Here is a 14,333-nt window from a genome sequence, read left to right as displayed (position 1 = left end):
ACCGTTTTCCAGGGCGCATATATCGGACGGACCAATCTCTTTCTCTGAACTCATAAAACATAGTGTTCCCGGAATACCCGAAATGGATATACTACAGGCAATAAACACAAGTGTCCAGCTCCTTGATGTACGCCAGGACTTAGAGAACATCACAAGAGGCTTAGAAGAGTTTGACAAACGCTACGATGAGATGACAGCCAGCAGAGTAACATTCGGAGGTTGGCTCTCTGGATTCGCAAGCGACGCTGTCCTTTGGACTTCTATAGCGATACTCATGTCATGGTGTGCTACACTATCTGCAGTTGTAGGGTACATGTATTTTTGTGGTGGTGGTGGTGGTGGTCGTGGTGGTGGTGGTGGTGGTGGCGGTATACTACCACATCATGCAAAGAGACGAACGAAGATGTTGTAGGAAATGTTCATAGAAACACACTCAATTCTTAATTCCCTCAGAAGATCACACAAGGTATCCCTGTAACTGTCATCATTCTCTGTGACCCATGAGTAATAATAACAATAATAAAAAATTTGGACAGTCAAAGAATAGTGTGTCTTGTGTGTTTGTGTGACTGAAATAAAGAAAAAGCAGTCAAGGATGAATGTTGTTCGCAAAACATCTTTATCATGACAATATCTACAGGTGCTCAGGGGTACGTGACATAACATTACACAGGCAGACACTTCACCATTTCATATACAATGCAATACATCAGCGTACCTTGGGAGAAAATGGTATCAAAGTAACCCGTGAGAGTGACAGATATCTTAGCAAAAGATAACAATGGGCTTCACACCATGATCCTGTGGGGATACAGCGGGCACAGGAAGTTGTAAGACTATCACGGACCCTCTAGATTCACATTCACCATTCGAGCGCAGCAGCACTGTCCCGTGTCCTCTGGAAATCACGATATCGTCAGGGTTTGCGATGTTTAGCCCGCTCTGCATTGCCCCTGGAATCTCCACGCAGTCTGGCGGTTGGAACCATTCTTCCGAGTGCGGCCCGTAAAACCATCCCCCGTTGGGTAGGAGAATCGTGCTCTGCAAGCGATCGCCATCGTGGCACAGCTTAGGACCTTTTATGCTCACACGAAAAGTACCTCCGTCTGTTCGCTTACACGTGAACCGGACACGTTCGCACTTGACCAAGTCTTCTGCTGATATGATATTGGGAGCTATGACAAGAACACCGTGCGATTCATTATGCTGATTATCTTTCTCTGTGTACACAGTCAAGGTAGAATTTAAATTAGGATTCATGTGTATTTTCAGACGATTCCCCATGACCTCCTCGAAAGTATCCTCCCCTGGTTCCTCAGACAATGACACTTTCCCCTTCCATGTCACAGAGTCACGGTCTCTGAAGCGAACGCTGGAGCTACCCCGAGATATGATCAGTTCTTTGGGGTGAGATTTTAAAGTCTCTTTTGGTGTGCACTGCACTGACTCAAAGTCATCCAGGTCAAGAGCGATTTCCATTGCAGAGATCTTTGGAACAGTAAGACCGCCATCTTTGTAACTCCCGCCTGCTATAACTTTACCATTGTGGTCCGTGAGCAGCAACCCAACAGACCACGTTTCTTCATAGAGACCTGCGTGTGGAATCAGCGTTTGTTTGTTTGCTTCAGTGGCCCTCATGGTTGTCTCAATTCTGAAGTGTTGTCTCTTGTCTTGTTTTAATCTCCAAGTAGGCACTGTGTCTCCACCTGCAAGCGAGGGACCATAGTAATGATCAATTACGTGATACATAAAAAGAAAAAAACATGAGTAATCTGCAACCCTTGACAAGTACCAGTGGGTTAACACAGGTGTGTTTTCACAAGGGTTTTAGATACACTACCAGCTAGAACAGAAAAATAAAACACACACACACACACACACACACACACACACACACACACACACACACACACACACACACACACACACACACACAGGCACACCCATTCTGCCCCCACCAGCACCCAGTCATCATAAAAAGAGCTCACGTTGTAAAACAAAGTGAGCTCTTTCTAATTACAGATCGTTTTGTATGAGTCTTGTAATGCCTGTCAAAAGTCTGTCTGTTCAAACATGGACACCGCTGTGCCTTTTGTGGGCCTGTTTCCCAGTGTCTTTCCCCTGCACAGAGCTGTCAATACCAAATACGAGCGTGATCTGGTCGGAGTCATGGTGAAATCTGTCCTATTCCACAAATGTGAAGAAGTACTTCTGTGCAGAGGCTTGGTGGTGGTTGAGGCACAACACATCAGTATCCACACCACAGTGCACTTCAAAGTTACTGACATTGCTCCCATTGTGGGCTATGATCTAGACCTCATCTCTGACCAAGACGGTGAAACAGAGACCTGGGAATCCGTGAAGAAAACATGGTCAAAGCACTTTGCGTGTGAACCCGTTCATACTCGCGTTCTCCACGAAGACATCAAGCGAAGAGTAAACGCTCAAGTGTTCCCTCTCAAACGCATAGGCCTGGCCAAAAAGTATGTGGAAACGGTGACAGGTGCACTGACGTTTGGGGACTTTTGCCCGGACAAAGGCTACTATGTGGCTCGAGACGGTAACACGCCCGCTCTGTGCTCTAATGTCATGTTCGGTAGGGTGTATTTTATGCCCGCAAACAAACTGAACCGAGACCTCCGTGTCTCAGATCTCATCTACGATCATGAAAGGTCTGAAGCGGAGGCCAAGCTCTTTGACAGCAAACACGCACACCACTTCTACCGGTCCGCTTGTCTGGACATTGAAACGGTGTTTGATAAATCGTATCTAGACACATCCCTTAGATGTGAGTCCTTTGCTTACAAGTTTCCCTACTGCACCGAACGTATGGTTGCTGACATGACAGACTACAGGAAGAAACTGGTTCTTGCTCTGAACACGGGCAGATCCCAGTTACGCAAAGAGTGCAAGCACGTGTCCATTCCTGTTCTTGCACCAGACCTGCCAGGCCAGCTACACGAAATCACCTGCATCTCGCTGGTCATCGTAAACTCCCACGTGCCCAAGGTCTCCAAAGAACATCATAGAAAAGAACTGGTGGTTCTCTACAACACGCGCAAGGTTGCTGCTGGCTGTAACCCGCACCCAGAGGCTGACCACGAACTGGCCAAGAGTGCTGGTATAGATGAGGTTGTGAGGATCAAATTTTATCCATGCTCGGGCGAGCTCGCTCTTTTGGAAAACACGATCAAAATATTGTACCAGCACGGAATCGAGCTTCTGTATGTATTCAATGCAGAGTTCGACCTCAGGGTCATCGAGCAACGTGTCCATTTCTATGCAGTGTCTAATTATGCCAAGTGCACGCCTGCAGCCACAGAGCATCGATGCGCTTCGCTACTGAAAGCCTGGAACGGGCTCTTTGTGACAAGGGCCTTGGCCAAAGATGTCCCACCTTTCTTCCAGTTCGAAAACGTGCGATACTTGGAAATGTACAAGGATATGATCAAAGATGTGGGTTCCTTGTTGCTGGGCAGGACTCTGACCAGTTACAAACTCCGTGCAATCTATGAGCACATAGAAAAGTTTAACAAGAAAAAGGCTAAGCTGGGCCATTTCAAAATGAACGCCTGCGGGATGAATGTCATAGATTTGTACAGGGTCACAGGGACCAGGGAGATTAAGTTCGCCTGCACGAGCATGAAGCTGAACGACATAGCGCCCTTCGTCATTACCAATGCCAGGGAGCTGCACGGAAAACCGCCCAAGGAGGCCAGAAAGCTCTGCAAAGTGGCAGACGTTTCATACGCAACCATGGATGAGATGATCAAAAGGGGCGGAAAGAGTCTCTTTGCCGTGCTCGTGTACAACCTGGTGGACTCCCAGTTGTGTGCCAGGCTGGCCAAAGTCCTCAACCCCGTATCGGCCTTGTTTCATCGATGTAGGACCACACTCAATATAGATGTGATTGTACATGGACGAGGGGACACCTTCGGCGGCTTTGTGCAGAGCATTCACTCGGTCCAGATGCCTCAGCTCAAGTTTTCTCTAGATTCTCTCAGAGTGAGAGCAGGACCAGCGGGTAAGGAACTGTCCAGCCGAATGCGCTGGATCCCGGACGACGGCCTGTACAATGAGCAGCGGGAAACGTGGAAAGGGGGTTCTGTGTGTGATCCTCTCACAGGCCTACACTACTCGGGACCCGGCATGGGTCTAGAGCTCTCCTTCGACTTTGCAAGTATGTACCCAGCCATCATGTGCGCTCTCAACATCTCCCCGGAGACCACTATCCCGTGGCCTCCCACAAACTTTCCTCACGATCTTAGCGGTTGGCTGTGTTATTGTTGGGAGTCCGAGGGCTTTGCGTACGCCTCGCTCATTCTCAAGTATGATAGGAATCGAGGCAACTTTGTCCGTGCCCCAGCTGTATTCGCTTCGTCCGTTGAGTACTACCTCGAACAAAGATCCGAGTTAAAACGGCGGCTCAAGAGGCCAGACATTTGTGAGTCTGAGCGGACCTACTACAAAACGCAGGAGGGAGAGTGCAAAGTCCTGGCGAACTCATTTTATGGAACAGCCCCGCACCCGTGCGGTCCTCTGATTTCTGGACACGGAAGGCAACAGATTGCCGTGGTAAACAGGTGCGTGTCCACATTTTACAGTCACCGCTGCCCCGTGATCTACGGAGACACGGACAGCGTGATGGTCGCAGTCGGATACGGACCCGGGGAGCTCTCAGAGGACGAGGAGCTTGTAGAGGTCGAGGAGCTGCCAGACACTGACTCGCGTGTGAAAGAGGAGCGTCAGAGGAGCGGGTCTGTAACTGAGCACCTCAGAGAGTTTGCTTGCCGGGCGCGGGAGGTCGTAGGCGAGAAGTTCAAGCGTGCGGGTGCCGAGGTGCCAGCCTTCTTAGACTACGTGCACACAGCCCTGGTGGAGGATACTCTTGAGAGGATGTACGTGATTGGCAGAGGGAACACACCTGTAAAAGTTGTGAGAGACCCTAGAAGAACGCTCACCAATGAAGGCTATCCAGTGTACGTGGCCAGCGTACCTGACTCCGGAAAAGTCATGGATATTACCACACCTTTTGTGAAAGGCAGGCGAGTCAGGCTGGAGTATGAAAATAGTTGCTCCATCTACTGCCACGTGGCAAAAAAGACATACGTCGCCCTCACGCACAGCCTTGACACCGAGAAGAGGGAACTGTCCTCGATCTCCGTCAAAGTCAGGGGCCTCTCAGCTTTCAAAAGCGTGCGTTCGCCTTGCGATTCTGCTGTGACCGAGACTTTCATATCTTGTGTCATGAAAGGGGACTGCGTCAAGCTGGAGAGGGATCGGATCTCATGCTTTTCCACCTGTCCCTGGCACCAGCTCAAGCGGGGAGATGTCATCCTGTATCCGGAGCAAAAGCTACAAGTGGATCACGTCAGCCGGTGGTTAGAGCTGCATCGAGCCAACAGCATACTCATCTCACACAGGGTGACAGAAGTGGAAACGTTGCAGCTGGACTCGGGCTTCTCCGCGGTTTCCGTATCGCTTGTTCCCATGCAAGACGGCGCATCGGGTCACGGTAAACTCATTGTGAGAACGCTATACAAAGACTCACGGTACTGCATGAACCACATGTTCTCGCGCGAGCAGGCCATTGTGCGAGACCTGCTTATGTGCAAAGCTTCGGAAGTCATCGCATCCAAGATGGGATGCGGGTTCTTTCCTTGGAACAGCCTCATCAAATCTGCTAAGAACAAACATTTCAGCCAGCACACGCTTGAGCGCTTGAAAGTGGCGAGCTCCAGCGTGAGGACCACTTTCGTTGAAATTGTCAAGACCTGGCTCAAGGACATCACGGGATTGTCTGTCAAGCCGGTCGAGTGCAATGAGTTTCACAAGTGCAACCCTTGCGAGGCCACGTTCTACAGATACCCACTAAATCTGCAGGCCAATACGGGGTGTATCACTGCCATGTTTGGAGGCTCGCTCTTGTGCGAGCTCGCGGGTTCGCGGTCCCGCAATGCATATGGCAAAACTGTCACACGTGAGACCGTTCCCGAGAGCGGGCATGGAGATGCGCCGCAAAATGAAATCGTGCAAGCAGAGCTCACCCCACACCCGTACCAACCACTAAACAAGTGTTTTTCAAACTCTAGGGTGCTGATTGCACACCTCGCAGATAGCGAGCTGGTGAACCGCTCCGGGAAACTGCTCGCACACTGCATCATAGACTACTGTCTCCCTGGACGCATGTACAGCTCTACCATGGGCCCAGGTAGCCTGAATGATTGTAGAGCACATCTGCTCGAGCGCATCGCTGCCGTGAGAGTGAGGCTGAAGAGGGCGAGCTTAGCATTCAACTCAATCATGAACAATTGTCCGGAACACATGATTCCAGCCTGTGGGACCCAGGAGTTGAAAGACCTAAGAAAGAACAGGGAGACTGTGTCACGAATCTCCGGTGAGAAACTCAATGTTTGTCTCAAGGTTATCACTCAGGACATGTCACTAGAGCCCCACGCAGTTTACGCGCACCTAAGCGCTTTGCTTGGGATGAAGCTCACAGAGGCCATGTCCGAGGGAACAGTGTCTCTGTGGAGTACCTCCACAGAAACCTCCCAGGGTGACCGCTCGCGGGATAACGCTTTCATTGTGCTTTCCGTACCACCTGTGATGTTATCTGATGCTGGGCTCAGCTCTCCTACAGGCGGCCTCTGTGTGACCAAGAGTGAGCTCTGTGAGAGGGACCTAGTTGATCTGGCCGGTCTCGTGTATCAGACCATACTCATGTTGCAGATAAATGCACCCGAAGTGTTCAGCTCATCGGCCTCGCGTATGTATCCCGAGTCTGTCCTTTGCATCATGCCCTACTCGTGCGCAGACAGGGAGCTCATGCGAGCTTGGATCACGGTCTTCAAGCAGAAGAAGTGGCTCAGGGCAACTGAAGTCAAGCTCGGAAAGAGAAAATGGCTCACCGATGGAACTGAGGTCAAGTACCATTGCGTTGGATGTAAAAACTTTTATATGGACCTTTACGCAAACAACATACCTGGTCAAAGACTTATCCAGTGCGTCTATGGTCCAGACAAGAAAAGAAAGTTAGGACAGTGTTTCAACGAAAGACGCTGGCTTTCGTGACACTTTGCTCGGATCTCAGATCTCGCTCCGTGCTTAGCCCTAATTTGGTGAAAGATTGTGCAGAGATGCCCACAACACAAGAAAATAAGAAAGAGTAAGAAAGAGAAAGTACAAGACTAAGAGAACTGTCAACAAAGTCCCAAATCCAGAAAGAAAAAGAAAGAAAACTGAAACATTTAAGATTAAAAACAAAACTAAATATATATATATATATATATATATATATATATATATATATATATAGACATATATATGCATGCATATATACACCACGCAGTTGACACACAGCCTCTTGTATACCGGGGACATCTACACAGCACCAGACATGTCTTTCAGTCAGAGGGAGTACCTGTTCTCACACACTATGACCACAGTTAGCAAAGCCTATCAGCCTGCAATCTTCAAAGTTGACCTGAGTGGCCTCATACCAATTGGAGGACACAGCACTCTGTTTGTGATTGACAACATGAGCCTCGTGGCGTACAAGCATGGATCCTTGGAAAAAATACCAGTCAAGTTCACGGTACTCAATGATACCAAAAAGAGGGTCCTGACAAACGATCCGTCCAAGCTGTCCTCCCAGTGGCACGTGGAGGTTGGGTGTGGACCTTGCGTAAAAATAGCAGGCACAGACACAGTACCCTTCTACCGCAGCTTGCCTGTGTACGATGAGGAAAATAGACAGGCCCTGGCCAACGTTCTCAGTTTTATGATGTCCAATAGCCTCTGGGTCACGGATAAGGCTACAGCTGCTTTGAAGATTCTCTCGACATCTACCCGTGGGGAGTTTGAATTCATATGCGAGCTGTGCTCGGAGCTGGGAGTTGCCTGTGTTAGAAAAAGGGTCAGCTACAACCACCCCTCTTTCACTTTTCCAAGGTGCGCAGACAGCCGCGTATGCATGCCCAGAGAACAGCAGCACGCTGATGAGGACTTTGAGGCCCTCCGCAACATTCTGGCCCTACTGAGATCAGCTTCGCTCGATGATCCGGAAATCGTCACTCGTGCTACTGAGCAATTGGACGCTGACCACAATGCAGACCTGGATTATGTGCATGCACCCTCCCGTCACGGAAGTGCATATAGGACAAACATCTTTGTCCCCTACGCAGAACTCAGATACATCACCGGCCTGTACCAGACCTTGAAAGAGTATGCGGATAACTTTGCCATCGTAGATGAAAACACATCTCATGTCAGAGTGTTGATCGAGAGTCCCTCAGAAAACATTGGTGAGATCACTGGACGCATGTCACTGACTGTACTGTATGGCTCAACGCTGCAGACCATATACGAAAAAGTGATGGAGAGCTTGCAAATTGTACAGGGTTGTGAGGAAGAAGCGATTCATACCCTACATGGCAGCATCACACGGCAGTTGAGTGCCGATGCACTGATCAGGAGCACTCCACTGAACTTTCTATGGAGTAGAGAGATGACCTTAAACGAGTGGTACGAGTACTACTATGGATGAAACCTTGCTAACAAATATCACTGTGTCACTTGCAAGTTTTGTTTTCTTTTTTTTTTTTTTGTTTTTGCTGTAGTTTATGAATATGAGCACCTGTCACTGCTCTGTATGTTGGTGATGATCAAATCGGGAAAAGTCATAGTGAATGTACACACATACATGCATGCCTATAAATCTGTTTTGAGAAATAAGAAAACATTGTGTCAATGACCACTTGTGATGTTTGAGAATAAAAAGACAAAAAAAGCATCTCAGTCAGTGGATGTGTTTTTTTTTTTTTTTTTTTTTTAGTTTTTATTAATTTGCTTGTGTTACTTCACATTCACAGAAACACTTGGTAATACATTTTCATTTGGATAATATGTAAAAAGAACACAAAAACATGTACACAAAGTTCTAAGACTACAAATAAAGGAATAACTAGTGGTAAAGACACCCAATAGCATAAAATAAGAAAGACCAGATAGCTTAGCAACTCAGCAGTCCCTTCTAGTCTGCCTCCCCAAAACTTGAGTCTGCTGAGAATAAAAAGACAAAAAGGCATCTCAGTCAGTGGATGTGTTTTTTCTTTTTTTTTTTTTTTTTTAGTTTTTATTAATTTGCTTGTGTTACTTCACATTCACAGAAACACTTGGTAATACATTTTCATTTGGATAATATGTAAAAAGAACACAAAAACATGTACACAAAGTTCTAAGACTACAAATAAAGGAATAACTAGTGGTAAAGACACCCAATAGCATAAAATAAGAAAGACCAGATAGCTTAGCAACTCAGCAGTCCCTTCTAGTCTGCCTCCCCAAAACTTGAGTCTGCGCATGATGTGTCAGGCGTTCTAGGGACGAATGTAATGTTTTCGTTCACACAGATGTAAAACAACACATCCTGAAGTCTCATGTAACGTTCATCGGTTCCAAGTGTGAAGCCCGATCTATCAAACGCAACCTTGAATCTCTTTCCTTGTCCTGTCACAACCTCAAACAAATATCCATCACACATTGCATCTGCATAGTACAGAATTGCGGCTGGGTTTGGAGACATCTTTGTATGCTTGCGCAAACACTCGAGTACTCTGCGATGTTGACTTGAACCTTCCTGACTTCCGAGCAATGCTCCCCACCATGCTCTCTTAAATCTTGTGATCGTAGATGTCATCTCTTTCATTACGTGAGTGACCGAAAAACACGTCCTTGGAGCTGACTCTAAATCCTTTGGCACAGGCAGCAGGTGTATATATTCCATTTCCATGGCCAGTAGCTTGAAGATCTCGATGGGATTTGAAAATTCCCCCTCCACCAGATTCGTACATACGTACTTATCATTGTAGAGGACCACACTAAATGATAGCATCCCGAATGACCTCTTCACCGCAACAGAACACACACCACCGTGTTCTTCACCCCAGTGTGCTGCAATGACAATATCCCCAGCACGACGGCTGTTATTCCTAAGATACTTGGCGATGACATTTCGGTTCACTGCGCCCCACCACCGGTTGCCTAGCCATGCCATGAAGCCATCCCATGACCTGTGCAATGGGGACCATCTCATGTCTTGCCCCTTGCTTGCTGTTTTTGGAGTCCAGCTCCTCTCCATCTTCTGATCCACATCACTGTCATCATCCCCATCATCAACAGCAACATCATCCTGATCATCATCATCTTGATCATCATCATCATCATCATCATCATCATCATCATCATCATCATCAGCAGCAGCAGCTGTACATCTTCGCTGTTTGTCAGACATTTGGGTGAGATCTTGAAAAGATCCAGGCTCCATGTTCTCAACTGGGTCCATTGGTAAAGTTGAGCAGTTGTCTTTGTTTCGATCCTTTGTCCAATGTTGAGAGTCACCGAAAGGCGTGGGATCTGTCATCTCTACTGGGTCCATCCGAGTAGTACTGTGTTTACACTTGTTGTGATGACAATCTTCACCCCAGCAGTCTGACTTTGTAGAACCGGCATAGTCACGAAGGCTTTTGGGAAACACATTTGAGGGTAGGGACAATGCATTTCTTATAGCTTTACAGTAACCGTGGCAGGACTCCATGTCAGCCTTCTGTACGCAGACCACTGTATCAAAGTGGCTTCCTGAATTCTCTAAATAGATTCCCTCCTCGGACATGACCAAGTCTCTTGAGCTGTATTTCAGCCAGCGTCCCATGTGATAAGTATGGATGTTGACACCAAGGTAGTCTGCCGCTGCCTGAATCTCTATTTCTGTTGCCCAAGTGCCCAGAGCTCCCATCTTTGACTCATTGATGTAGTCTGCCACAGACTCATAGCCCAGTCTAAGTGTGCCTTGATATGCTCTCGGGTTTCTCGCAAGCTGCGAGACCACGGCTTCTCGAATTAGAGCATGATGCTCTTCCGTACCACACACTGCCTCGCCGATTGCTCTGAAGAAACAGTTACCGTCTCCAACAATACGCACATGTGCGCATGGTAGACCCAATGGTACCACCTTTGTGGACGTCTGATATCCCTTCCACTGCACTCCTAGGGCTCTGCACAGAAACTGCCCAAGAGTAGATTGGATTGGATTGAACTCCAGTGATGTGTCCAAGTACGATGAGACCACTTCAACGTCTGTGTTTGCGCTACAATAATTTTCCATCATTTCGGTTGACTGTTGACTGAGAAGATACCGGCTATTACTTCTCAAGTTTACTCCGTTTAGTCTTCACTTATATCATTTCTGTGCTCCTTTTCCCCAGAGAAATACTGTGTTCGCTCCTTACATTAGTAAGCCTTGCTTCCCCGCATGGTGTGAGCTGCAAAAGAAACACGGGTGGATCTTAAAACAGCCCCCTTAGAAGTGTCCTCTATGCAGTCCTGTTTTAATATGTCTTGCTCTCCTACCTGAGTTCAATTTATATTGCAGCTTGCTTGTTTATTCAATACTTCATTTTATATTATGTTTTTTAACCTTGGGATCCTGATAGCTTCTGGACCTTTTTTTCTTTCCATGTTAATCTCTGTGTGGTGTCATGTGTTTGGTTACTTGGTTTATTTTGTGAGTGGTTGTAACTCAGGTAGTGCTGATCCCCTTCCAGTCAGGAGATTGGTGGTTGACCCTCCTGCCCCTCCAAATGTCACCGTACTGTCACAAGCACCAGCTACAAGTCCCTGTAGTTTGTCCTTCCTTGATTTGCACCCACGAGCTTGTTCCTGCCATTACACCGAAAAAGTATCACAAAACCTAGCAAAACACCACGCTGCTTACCCGCGTGGTGCGAGCTGCTTCCCCGCGTGGTGCGAGCTACAAAGAGGGGGGGTGGATTTAAAAACACCCCCCTTACAAGTGGCCTCTACACAATCCTGTATGTATAACCCTTGTGCTCTCTTCGCTCATTTCAATGTATACCACAGGCTTTTGGTTTATCTCATACTTTATTTGGTTTGATTTTCTTTCTTTTTTCTTTTTCTTTTTCTTGCCTTTGGGATCGTGTTAGCTCTCTGACCTCTTTTTTTTTTTTTTGGTTTTTTTTTTTTTTTTTTTTTTTTTTGGAGTTCATCCCTGTTTTATGTTTTTTCTGTACTTTTATTTATTTATTTTTTTTTTGTTTGTTTTTTGCTGTCAGTCAGGAAACCCAAAAGAACACAAGGACCATGATTTTGTTGCAATGATTTATTGTGTTTCTCTTTTATTTTTATTTTTTTTACATTTATTTTTTTTTTCTCTGGTCTCCCGGTACGATCGCTCCCGCTGAAGTTTCCGCATCTGCGTTACAGCAAGACGGACAGTACATGACCGCTCGGGTTCTGCACACATATCTCTTACACGCGTAGCACACATTTACCGTTTTACAATCTTTTTTCCAGGGACATATCTGACATCGTTTCCTTTTGCTTTTTTGTTTTTTGTTTGCCGCTGGCAACGCTGTGGCGGGGGACGTGTTTGCATCATCATCGGCGGAGACAGCGGCGTCCTCCTCCTCCTCCTGCTCCTGCTCCTCCTGCTCCTCCTGCTCCTCCTCGACGTGAACAACGTTGGCATCTGAGCACAAGGATGAGGATGTTGTAGTAGGTGCGATGTTGTTGTTGTTCGGATACTCTTCCGGGTCTCTCGTAGTCTCCCCAACACAAGACGCTCGTCCTCGTCCTCGTCCTCGTATTCCTCCTCGTCCTCGTCCTGGTATTCGTCCTCCTCGTCCTCGTCCTCTTTCTTGTTCTCGTTCTCGTTCTCGTTCTTGTTCTCGTTCTTGTTGTGATGCTGCTGCTGCTGCTGCTGCTGCTGCTGCTGCTGCTGCTGCTGCTGCTGCTGCTGCTGATGATGCCGATGCTGATGCTGCTGCTCCTGTGGCTGCTGCTCCTGTGGCTGCTCCTGTGGCTGCTCCTGTGGCTGCCGACGCTGCTGCCGATGCCCTCCTAGGCTCGACAAGCGTTCTGGTTTTCTTGGTTGAGGCGGAGGCAGAGTTGTTGTTTTTGTTGTTGTTGTTGTTGTTGTCGGAGGCAGAGGCGGCGACGACGACGATGGAAGCTGAAGCCGGAGCCCCGCGGGGCATGTGGGTCCTGCGTCGGATCAAAGGGTCCACGAGCGCTAGTCCCAGCTGCTCCAGAAACAGCCTTCTCTTGTTGCGCTTGCGCTGTAACCAATCCGGATTGATTTCTCGCCACAGCACGAAGGCGTTGTAGCAAGACACGTCGATGATGTTGTGGAAAACGGCCACGGGCCAGCGAGAGGTCATCCTCCGGCAGCTGTACGTGGCTACGCATTTGTCAAGGTTGTCTACGCCTCCCTTGTTGCGATTGTAGCTAAGGATGATCTCGGGCTTTTGGACTCGTTGTTGTTGTTGTTGTTGTTGTTGTTGTTGTTGTTGCTTTCCTCCTCTTCTTTCTCTTCTTGCGCTTCCCTCTTTGCCTCTTGCTGCTGCTGCTGCTGCTGCTGCTGCTGCTGCTGCATCCTCCTCATCCTCCTCCTCAGAAGAAGAAGAAGAATCACGCCCACCACCTGCGCTCCAGCGGCGGCTGCTGCTGCTGCGGCGGTGTTCGGGGCGCGTGCTGAGCAGCACCACCGCTCTGTTCTTTTTAGCTACGTGAGAAACGAGCGCGGCTCGGCTCGTGAACGCGTGCAGGGAAGAAAAGATTTGCCTGCCCTTGACCGCGAGCAAGGCGGCCGGGATCTCCGGTCTGTTCTTTCGAAGCGTACCGACCAAGGTGTTGTTGCGGTCCGCCGGAGAGAGGAGTTTCATAGCGAGATCGTAGGACGTGAAGAAATTATCACACGTGATGTTGCGGTCCCTGAGTCCCTCGGTCACTTCGAGCACGACTCTGGTGCCCAGGTTTTTCTCAGCGGCAGCAGCGGCAGCAGCGGCATCGGCAACAGTCACAGGAGCAGCAGCCACAGTTGTTGTTGCCTCCGTTGTTTGTTTTTGTTTTTGTCTTTTCCCTGTGTAGATTTGCATCTTCCACGCGTAGCTGGACCTGGCGTCGCACGCTACCCACGATTTGATTCCATATTTGGCTGGTTTGTTGGGCATGTACTGGCGGAATGGACAACGACCTGGTGTTGTGAGAGGTGGCGTTGGTGGTGATGGTGATGGTGATGGTGATGATGGTGGTGATGGTGATGGTGATGATGGTGGTGGTGATGGTGATGATGGTGGTGGTGATGGTGGTGGTGATGGTGGTGGTGATGGTGGTCATTGAAGAGAAAAAGGCGGAAAAAACGATGTCCAAGAACAACAACAAAAAAAAAGAAAGGAAAAAGAAAAAAGAAAAATGAAAAGGACACAGACGATAAAAAAAAATAGTTATTATCATCATCATCATCATCATCATCA

The sequence above is a fragment of the Melanotaenia boesemani genome, unplaced genomic scaffold, assembly GCF_017639745.1.
Source record: "Melanotaenia boesemani isolate fMelBoe1 unplaced genomic scaffold, fMelBoe1.pri scaffold_192_ctg1, whole genome shotgun sequence".
Classification (NCBI taxonomy): domain Eukaryota; kingdom Metazoa; phylum Chordata; class Actinopteri; order Atheriniformes; family Melanotaeniidae; genus Melanotaenia; species Melanotaenia boesemani.
This window is presented reverse-complemented; position numbering follows the sequence as displayed.